Source organism: Malurus melanocephalus, unplaced genomic scaffold (genome assembly GCF_030028575.1).
Source record: "Malurus melanocephalus ecotype Western Australia unplaced genomic scaffold, MMel_1.1 scaffold_473, whole genome shotgun sequence".
NCBI classification, from domain to species: Eukaryota; Metazoa; Chordata; class Aves; order Passeriformes; family Maluridae; genus Malurus; species Malurus melanocephalus.
In genome coordinates, this window is record NW_026623705.1 from 448,668 (window position 1) to 458,012 (window position 9,345).

Genomic DNA, 9,345 nt, shown 5'->3' on the forward strand with positions numbered 1-9,345 from the left:
GCCCAGTGCACACACGGTCCTCGAGCATCCTGAGACCGACATGGCATGGCAGCCACCGGGCCTGCAGGTTAATACATGTGTAAGGGCACTTCATTTTTTTTCCTTCTCTAAGCCTAAAAAGTTCTAGTGCTGCTTTAAACCAAGCAGAGATTTTGTACTTTGCCTCAACAACCCCTCCTTTTTTTTATTAGGGGATGCCTTCTCCCCCACATCGAGAAATGCTGCCATAAAAACAATAGGCAAGGCCRTAATTTAAAGAGAGAAAAATGTGATTATATAACACATCCTGCAGTAATCAATTTTACCTCCAATATCTGCTTTTGTTTTCAAAATGCTAAATAAACAATACATAATGCATCCCTCATCAGCCAAAACCATGAGGGCTCTGTGCTCAAATAACAGGAAACATATTCAATTTTCCTAACAGAAGACAGTTCATTAAGCTGTGCCACATCAAATAAAACTTTAATTTCTCCAGCATCAGAGTCGCAATGAAAGCAATTGAGGAAGATGAGCCATATGGTACTTCTATCAGCAAACACATATTGCTCATTCCCCCAAAGTTTTCTAATTCTGCTCCCCAGACCTGTGTAATATAGATAATGTGCTCTGAGCGCAGCAACCATGAGCTATCTGGTGTACACTTCTAATACTGTATTTAATGGGAAATAATGAATCATAAAAGCCTGCAGAAGACGGCTTTTGCTAACCTAAATCTCAGCTGTAATTTCATTGTTCTGTGCCTAAGATGCTGTTTGCCCTTTTCAAACAGCAGCAGTTGAACATAATTATGCTGCTACAAACCTGGGCTGCAAAAAGAAAGCCTTCTTAATAGAAGCAAGTTTTTATTAACTCTTGAAATCCTGAGCTTGGGGCAACTGCAAGCAGWGAGCTGCCTGTCGGGTTTTAGGGTTCATTAAAGCACACGTACACGTATATCTTGATTTCCACTGCGCAGYCCCACAAATTAAATTGATGATTCTCACATTGGGCCAAAAACGCAACAGGAGAAGGCTGTGAAAAATTAGGAAATCTTCTTGACATCRAGAAATCCGACACTTGTCTGCTCTAACATCTGTAAGTGCCAAAGTAAGAGGGGAATTGTTTTTCTTAAAGGTAAGTCAATTTTTCTTCTTCTCCTTCTTGCCAGATATAAAAATTGTGGTTAGTGCCTGGAGTAAAGGGCCCTCTAAACTTTATAGTGTTTATCCTCCATTTAGAAATCCGTAATGATCTATTTAATGATATCATAAGGTTAAAAGTTAAACAGCGCTGTGTTTTCTCTGCCCCTTTCTCCTCTGCCTTTTAGAAAGGCAGSTTTGCCTATCTCCGAGCGACGGTCGGTCGGGGTTGTTTTCTGAAGAAGACTATAGGTAAAGAGGCATCCATGTGTTCACACAGGAGGATTCATAAAGGCAGGGACGAGAAGATAAAGGTATTATTTTGACATGATGACCCCTGGAAAATGCCTTCGACTCATCCCAAGTAAGCCTCTTTCTTTCCTTCCTCCACCCTCTCCCCCTCCCCTCAAAATACRGGGCTAATTTAAAACATTGTCTAGATATGCTACTTATACATATTGAAAACATATTTTAGCGACTGTGTTTGTTTTGGCAATATATAAACCGAAGGGAAAAAAAAACCCAATTAAATTAAAAAGAGTGACTTTTAAAAGTTAGAGATTGCCTTTTAAAAGCTTATTAAAATCAGCATGTTAGATGTCTGTCTTTGAATTAGCTCCGAGGCTTGATTGCTTTCATTAAAGCTGCCTGTTTGGGTGCTGCTTGGTGAATGTTCAAGTCTGGATTTTTTCCCCTCTTCTCCCCCCTGCCCCAAGCTCCTTCTTACTACTTGTCAACTTGCATTTTCCCTCCAAATTTGAAAGCAAAACTTGGATTTTTTTTTTTTTTTTGAGAAGCTACAGCCACCCCCACCCTGCCTTCCCCCTTGCAAAACATCATGACCAAAATGACCAGCAACCCAAGCCAGAGAAAGACCAACAGGTAAAATTTATATAAAATATATATATTAAAAAATAGCTTAAAAAAAAAGACACACCCAAAATATGCACCGTGACCAAACCGACACCCCCCAAAAAAACCCGCCCCAAGCCTCCAAAAAACCCCAAGCTATCACATTGCTCATAGCCCATGAATGCCTTAAAAACAAATGTTTAAACAGGTTTTCTTTTTTTTTTTTTGAAGCGGCAGAAAACCTCTGCATGCTCCAATGGGTTACAATAACAATGCTCTATTGCAATGTAAAACAAGCTGGAGGAGAAAAAGGTGCTTTTTGTTACCATTTTATCAAAGCTGTTCATCTTCTAGCTGCAGGCAGCATTTTGCTGGAATTGCAGATATTTCTCTGTCCGGGCTCCTTTGTTTGTGCATCTCATTTGCATATATTTATCTCCAGCTGAGGGTGCTTTCAGCTYATTAAGGCCTCCCCTCGCATTATTTCATAAGCCAGCTGCTGGGAGGGATTTCACCTGTGGTGACTGAGAAAAGAGGGGTGAAAAAACCAAATTCTTCATTAAAAAAAAAAAAAAAAAATATTTCATAAGCCAGCTGCTGGGAGGGATTTCACCTGTGGTGACTGAGAAAAGAGGGGTGAAAAAACCAAATTCTTCATTANAAAAAAAAAAAAGGAAAACAAAAAAAACCCAACAACCAAGGAAATCTTCTGACTCTCTTCCCCTATAAATGGGCACCATTTGTGTTAAACAGCCTCTTGTCATGATAGATGCCTCCTGGGGTCAGGGGGGAAAGTTGATTTGAAGGTCAGCAGTAAAACAACAGACAAACCAGACGCCAAACTGGTTCCTTAGCTGTCGGTGGGAGCAGTGGTACAACCAGGTCTTGAACCTTTTTCAACCTCTAATAAAACAGGGGAAGAATCTGAAGTGGAGCAACCAGGCCCCAGAGGAAAAAAAAAAAAAAACAAAAAACCAACCCACAAATAATATCAATATCGAGCAGCAACGGGAAACAACGGGGCCACTCTCAGCGTTACGGGCACACTGCTATTGTTTCAAGAGCTGGGGAATTAATTCCACTTATTTATTTAAGGCGTGTCAACTCACTGCCTAAACCTGTTTCGGTGTCAAGATGAATAAAACTTTTATGGCTCATAAAATAGAGCCATTCATCTCCGTGGTCTTTGTGGTGCCTGGGTTGTTGGGGGATTTTTCCCCCTCTCCTCCTGGCAGGCTGAACTGGGCCAAAATCTCTGTGTCCCACGGCTACCAACTTGCTCATAGGAGCAAAGAAAATTTGGATGGGGCATCTCAAGCTAAACTTCTGGGTTTGATCAGAAATTGTAAATGTTAATTCATCATAGTCGGGTGCAACCCCCCACCTCCTCTTTTTTCCCCAGTCTGAAATCTACAATGAATTTACATCATCTATATGGAGCTCTGGACCAACAGGTAATAAAATACAATAAAACTTGCTTTTTATCAGGACTCACACACAAAAAAATCCCATTAATTATGGTTCATGACTACTCTAAACCAAATGTTCAAATAGTAGTTGGAAATGATGCATAAAATCTCAGCATGTTCTGATAGGTTATAGAGTCAGTGGTTTATTGCAATGTAAAACAAGCCACAGGAAGAGAGGGTGGTTTTGTTTACCATTTTCATCAAAGCTGTTCATCATCTTGATATACTTATGCTATAYTGTGACCCCTACATACGTTGCATTTCATATATTTATTTTCCAGGTTGTTGCCACTTTTGCTGCCTTTGCCTCTGAGAAGTCGAGTAATTCTCCATCGYCTTTGAAATATTTTCTCATCTGTGCTGAATTTCTGCCGACAAACCCACTGATAGACAYGGACTAAGAAATATTTATTATCATGGAGAAAGGTTTTCTTTTGACTTAATCTGAGGCAATTAGTACCTGAATAAACACAGACTAAGTAATCTACCTCCTCAAAAGGTAATTAGACTTGAAAAGCACTGTTTGGCTCTACCCAAGGAAAGCAAAACTTGATTAGAACGCTTTGGAGATTCGCTTTCATTTCTTCCCTTTTGCCCTGGAAAAYATTTTATAACATCCCAGTAACTTTTAATTTCTCCCCGTGCCAAACTTGGGGCCTCAGTTGGTTGTTGCCGTCCTTTTCCCCCACCTTCCCTAAATCTTTAACCCTGCTTCTCATTTTTCTTTGCCTCTAATCTAATCACYGATTCCTTGGCTTGGCCAAATAGTTAAAAATGTTAAGTGCTGCTCACAATTCCTGCTGCCTCCCCCTCGTATCTGTCTCTGTTTATGGAACAGGCCCTGGTTTCCTCCTGCTCTTGTTCAGCTGTAGGTCTGCAGGTCAGGAGACTGTAAATACACACAGAGCTGCCCCAACCCATAAATCTGAGCAAAGGGCAGCCCTATATATTCAGATAAGGGATGTAAGGGGAAGGGGGGGAAGGAAAAAAAAATTGAAAGAAGAGAACCAAGAGGCTCTGGGGGGAAGGAGGTGCTTTGCTGGACCTCAAACCCAAGGTGCATGCCCAACTACCTTGCAGGATGTTCCAGCCAGAGATGRATCCAAAATGTTCACCCTTCATCGCTGCCCACCCCCTTGTTTATATATAAATCATTGCAAAAAGCATTTTATTACCTTTGGGGCAAAGAAATTAAACACGAGATTTCGATGGCTTTCTCTGCTCCAGACCTTTGTTGGTTTATTTCCCGCTCCCCACCACCGCCCCCCCATTTTATTTCCTGCACCTCTGAAGCTTTCAAGGGAACAGTCCCCCTGTTATTGCTTCTCAGTTCCAAGGTCTTAGAATAAATAACATTGTTATTACTCACTTCACCAATTTCCAAGAAGAAATATTGCCGCAGCAAATGCGAGCAGCACTAATATTTGCAAAGTGATAAATGGATTGTTACATACCTTCCCGTCTGTGTGGCCTCCAGCCATCCTCCGCCCGGCTACGTCCCTCCTCGGGGTGGGAGGGAAGCTGCCTTTGAACTTAGCAAGGTCCAGACTCTCAGTGCCTTGCACCAGAGCCTGCCCCAGCCCCCTCCCTCGCTCTCTGATGGAGAGATAATTTTTAATGGACCATGCCAGAGATGGTACCGGGRCTGGGGGAGAGCCTGAGCCACGTACCGGGACTGGGCAGAGTGAAGATGCTTTTGGCACCCTGATTTCGTGGGTTCTGCTGGTTTTGGGTGCAGCAGGGAGAGGGGTGAGAGGTTTGGGATGGTCCCAGGAGAGAGGTGCTGCTCCACTGCCCTCCCCAGCTCACAGCTGCTCTGGTGGGGGTGACATCCCCGGTGTCACAACGAGAGCCACCTGTCCTCCTTCAGCTYTCAGTGATGTGAAAAGTAAACCATGAAAGGGTTGCAGAGGAGAAAAATTATTTTTCAATTTCACCCCACTCTACCTCTAAAATGTCTCCAGTGCCTGAAGTTCTCCTGTATACGTGAAATACCAGGGATACAGATGCTCAGTGGGGTGAAAACCGGAAAGAATTATTCCCAAACACCACCACCCTCACTGCTCATTAAATTTCATTRATTCACATGAAATTCTCAGAAAACTTCCTTAATCACAGTTGAGGTTAGGGAGGGGCTAAGGCAAGGAGCAGCCTCCCGGACTCCCTATCCCAAACCTGGTTGCTCACCACATAACTTCTGAGCTTAAAAAGAGATGGCATTGGAAAAGTCCCATGGAAAATTAAAAACAATACAATTTTGGATTTCTTTTTTTTTAAGCGGTGATTTATATCTAGYTCCGACATATGACTTGGGSTCCTTGATTTCMTTCAAAGAAAAATCTCCAAATCAAWTTATTCCTGGGCTGCAAGTCATGCTGAAAAAAACTACGAATGTGCGGCTATTAGAAACAAACCAACATTTTCCTTGAGACCCACAAAGAGTAGATTGAATCTGTTGCATTTCCATGTTGTGGCTCACAGGATAGGGGCTGGGAGGGTTTGGTTGGATGATCTGAATTCCTTGGTGGGATAAACACATTAGGTTATTCAGGCACCAAAGGTGATGTAAAAGCTTATTCTTCATGGGCAGAGCACAAATAATCCRTTCCAGGAGTATCATCCTCATTCCCCTGGTGCTGGTGTGGTGTCAGAATTCAAGGATCGTAGGAAGAAAATTATTCAGAAACTGTGGACAGAGGTATGAAAGGGTCAATCAGAAGAGAGCACAATAATATATCTGACACTTTTTCCTCCTGACCAATGTAAATACCATCTCTTCTTTWTTTATAAGATGAAATATTGAAAGGAAGGCCTCAAGTTGCAGATAAGGTGAGAAAGTCCTTCGGGATGGGCTCTCATGCAAAATAGATAAATTCACCAGTAACAAAAACCAGATAGTCTTGGTTTTTAATAAAAGAATTAATAGAATCATGTAATCATAGAACCATYAAGGTTGGAAAAGACCTCCAAGGTCATCTAGTCCAACMTTTATTCAMACCATCCAYAATACTGTCTCATAAACACGTGTGTGCATGTTCATGCAGCTGTAAATAGGCATGTGATTGTGTACATATATGTGGGCATGCATGTATACACGCAACAAAAACTCAGCATGCATCAAATGAAAAATAAAATAACCTGTAAAATTATTTAAGGAAAAAAGTGATGAAAGCAGGCGAGAGCTGAGGCAGCAGTATGGTGAGGAACCATCCCACTTCTTGGAAAGATCCAGAAACATTCCGAAACATTTATCAGCATCTTTCCTAACTTTGGGAGCAGGGCTAGGAGTGCCTCAAAACCATGATTCTTCAGGAGGTTCCTGTCAGGCAGGAAACCTTGTGAGAGCAGCATTGCTTGTTCTCTGTTCTGCTTCCAGCCCCAGAAAGCACACAGATAAGAAGAAAAATCAAAATAATTGAATATATACAAGACATCCACATTCGTATAAACAACTAGCTTTGAAAAGGGAAAAAAAGAATCAGGTCTTCATTTTTTATTATTTCATTTTCTCAAACTAAAAAAAAAAAAAAAAAAGAAAAAGAAAAAGTCAGGCAGTTCTTATTTTATCCAGACCAGTTCATAAATCCCAAGTCATAAATCCACATGATATCCCGGGCTGCTGGATTTTGCATTTGGAGCTCTGAAAGACTGATAGCTGAAAGATTTATAAAATCCCAGGTAGCCAGAGTGCTCCCTATTGGCTCCACATCTGAGAGGTCCCTGCATCCTGCTTAGCCCAGAAAGCTGGATGTATGGGATATATTGTGCTCAAGAAGCAGAACACCCCTCCCACTCCTATTTTCAGATGTGATGAAGGCTAAAATTTGATCATGTGAGGTGGATGGGCCCTGTTCAGGGACTTTGCTGTGCTGACATGGGGACAGCCACAAGCTGGGGTCACCCAAAGACTGTGGCCACCTTCTGCAAAATTATAGCAAGGTTTGTGTCACAGTTGTATGATTTACCTGACCATAAACTGCRGAATTGCTTCACATTTGAATACACACCTAATTTTGTTTCTTGCAATGTTATTGAACAGGAGTGACTGTTCAGGAAGAACAGGGGATCACCACCAGGCCAGAAGATGATGACACTTAGAGGAGAACATGACCAGCCCATAGCAAGAAAATGGTACCTGAGATGCCTCACATGAAGCACAGGTTGCAAATAATTCAGCCACCAAAGCTCACATTTCCCAAAGAGCACCAACAGACRATGATGTGAGGTTTTCCTCATCAGTTCAGTGGCCGCTGCACATGGGATTGTGTGTATTGGGGTGAAGGTCCCCCAAAACAGATCCTCTGTGTTATTTGTCTGTGTCCACAGAATGCTGAAAACACACTTAAATCCTCCCCTCCTTCTATCCTTCCCCAATGACCTTATTCGAACCTAATACTTTTCTCCAGACTTGTAATGACAGACATTTTTAATATGTTTCTGTTGAATTAATAAAAGGATTTTTTTTTAAAAAAACCCCTTCTTCTGCTGTTACAAGATTTGTTTTATAGCTGTAACTAACATCGTTGTTACTGAGAAATTAAATTATTTGCTTTATGTTTCATGTATTTTTATTCATGAGTCTGAATACATGGAAGTCCAGGAGGAAAATCCTCCTTCACCCTTCTAGGGAAGGATGGTGGAATCAAGCTGAGCTCTGCCTGTTTGGAGTTTTGTTAGAAGAACATTATCTGGTTAAATTTAGATAAGTTTTTTGCCTTCCTTCAGGAGGATGAATTTGCTATATTTGCTGTTTGGCATTTCCAGCACCCTTGACTCTGGCATTTGGTGCTCCATAGCCACAGGTTTTGGGAGCTTTGCCTCTATGAATATGCAAAAGTCCCCTCACTTTATCAGCACCGTTCATCCTGAAATGCTCAGATGGGTTTTGCTGGCTGCTCCTCAAGAAGATTGGGCTGGAATGAATTCCCCTGGTGCAGAAGAACTAGCAGAGCAGGGTGAAGGGCAAGCACTCACTCGTGTCTATTGATCACCCCTTTCACCCTGGGTTACCCCTTGAGGTACCTTTGGAAGCAGGAGGTTTCTTTCTCTTGCCAAACAGAGATTTGGGGTGCAGAATCTGATCGATTATGTTTTGCCATTTTAAATATGCAAGTCATCTTTAAGCTTCCTTTTATTAAAAGCATCTACAGAAGCTCTTTTCTTGTAATTCTGTTACCATTTCACTAATTAAAAACACTGTACAAGGACTGGTATTGAGCTATAGAAATGAAAGGTCAATACAYGAACAACACTTCATTTGTAAATAATCCAGCTCTGTAATCAATTATCTCATTTTCACAGAAGWCATATTAATCTACAAGCAAAGAAATGAGACATTTAGAGGATGTACAGAGGGGATCTTTAAATGTTAAATGTTCTTTAGCATGTGCTAAATAAAGRGTTTGGCAGAGTGAAAATGTAGCACACAGCATTGACACTCCAGGGAAAGTCTTTAGGTCAAGTGATTTGTACCTTCCAAATAGTTCTCCATAGCCCTGTAAAGCCTCTCTGTTGGTAGCAGKGAGGTGGGTGAGTGTTACTTAGGATGTTAATTGTAGCAGGGAAAATACAGCAAAAATTAGGGAAAAAAGGTGATCTGCAAAGAAACAGCTTATTATTTCCATCAAATGGAAAGAAAGGGCTCTTGCCAGTTCTGTTTGGTTACCCTGTACCCTTGTTTAGTGAATTTGACAACACAGAAGTGGTAGAAAAGCAGGGGATGAACGTAATTTCATTTTCACTTTGCCAGTTTCATTCGTCTGTTTGCGTTGGATTGGCAGTAAATCCATCCCAAGCTCGTCCCTGATTTCCAGTTCAAATTTTTATGTAATACATGTTGGGACTTAAGGGAAGAAACCTGACCCCAGCATTCCCAACTCTCCCCACACTCAGTTCTCATCATT

At 41.5% G+C, this 9,345-nt stretch overlaps 1 long non-coding RNA gene across 2 annotated transcripts; it reads left to right on the forward strand.

Annotated features, from left to right (window-relative positions):
* The first annotated feature begins 333 nt into the window (after positions 1–333).
* LOC130582248 (uncharacterized) lies at positions 334–7,891 on the forward strand. 2 transcript variants are annotated; one of them, XR_008966300.1, is made up of 4 exons: positions 334–1,485; positions 1,916–2,003; positions 3,724–3,941; positions 7,482–7,891. It is a non-coding gene; the product is annotated as an uncharacterized LOC130582248 (long non-coding RNA). The 2 variants fall into 2 exon arrangements; XR_008966299.1 differs by having other exon boundaries at positions 1,919–2,003.
* The last annotated feature ends 1,454 nt before the right edge of the window (positions 7,892–9,345 follow it).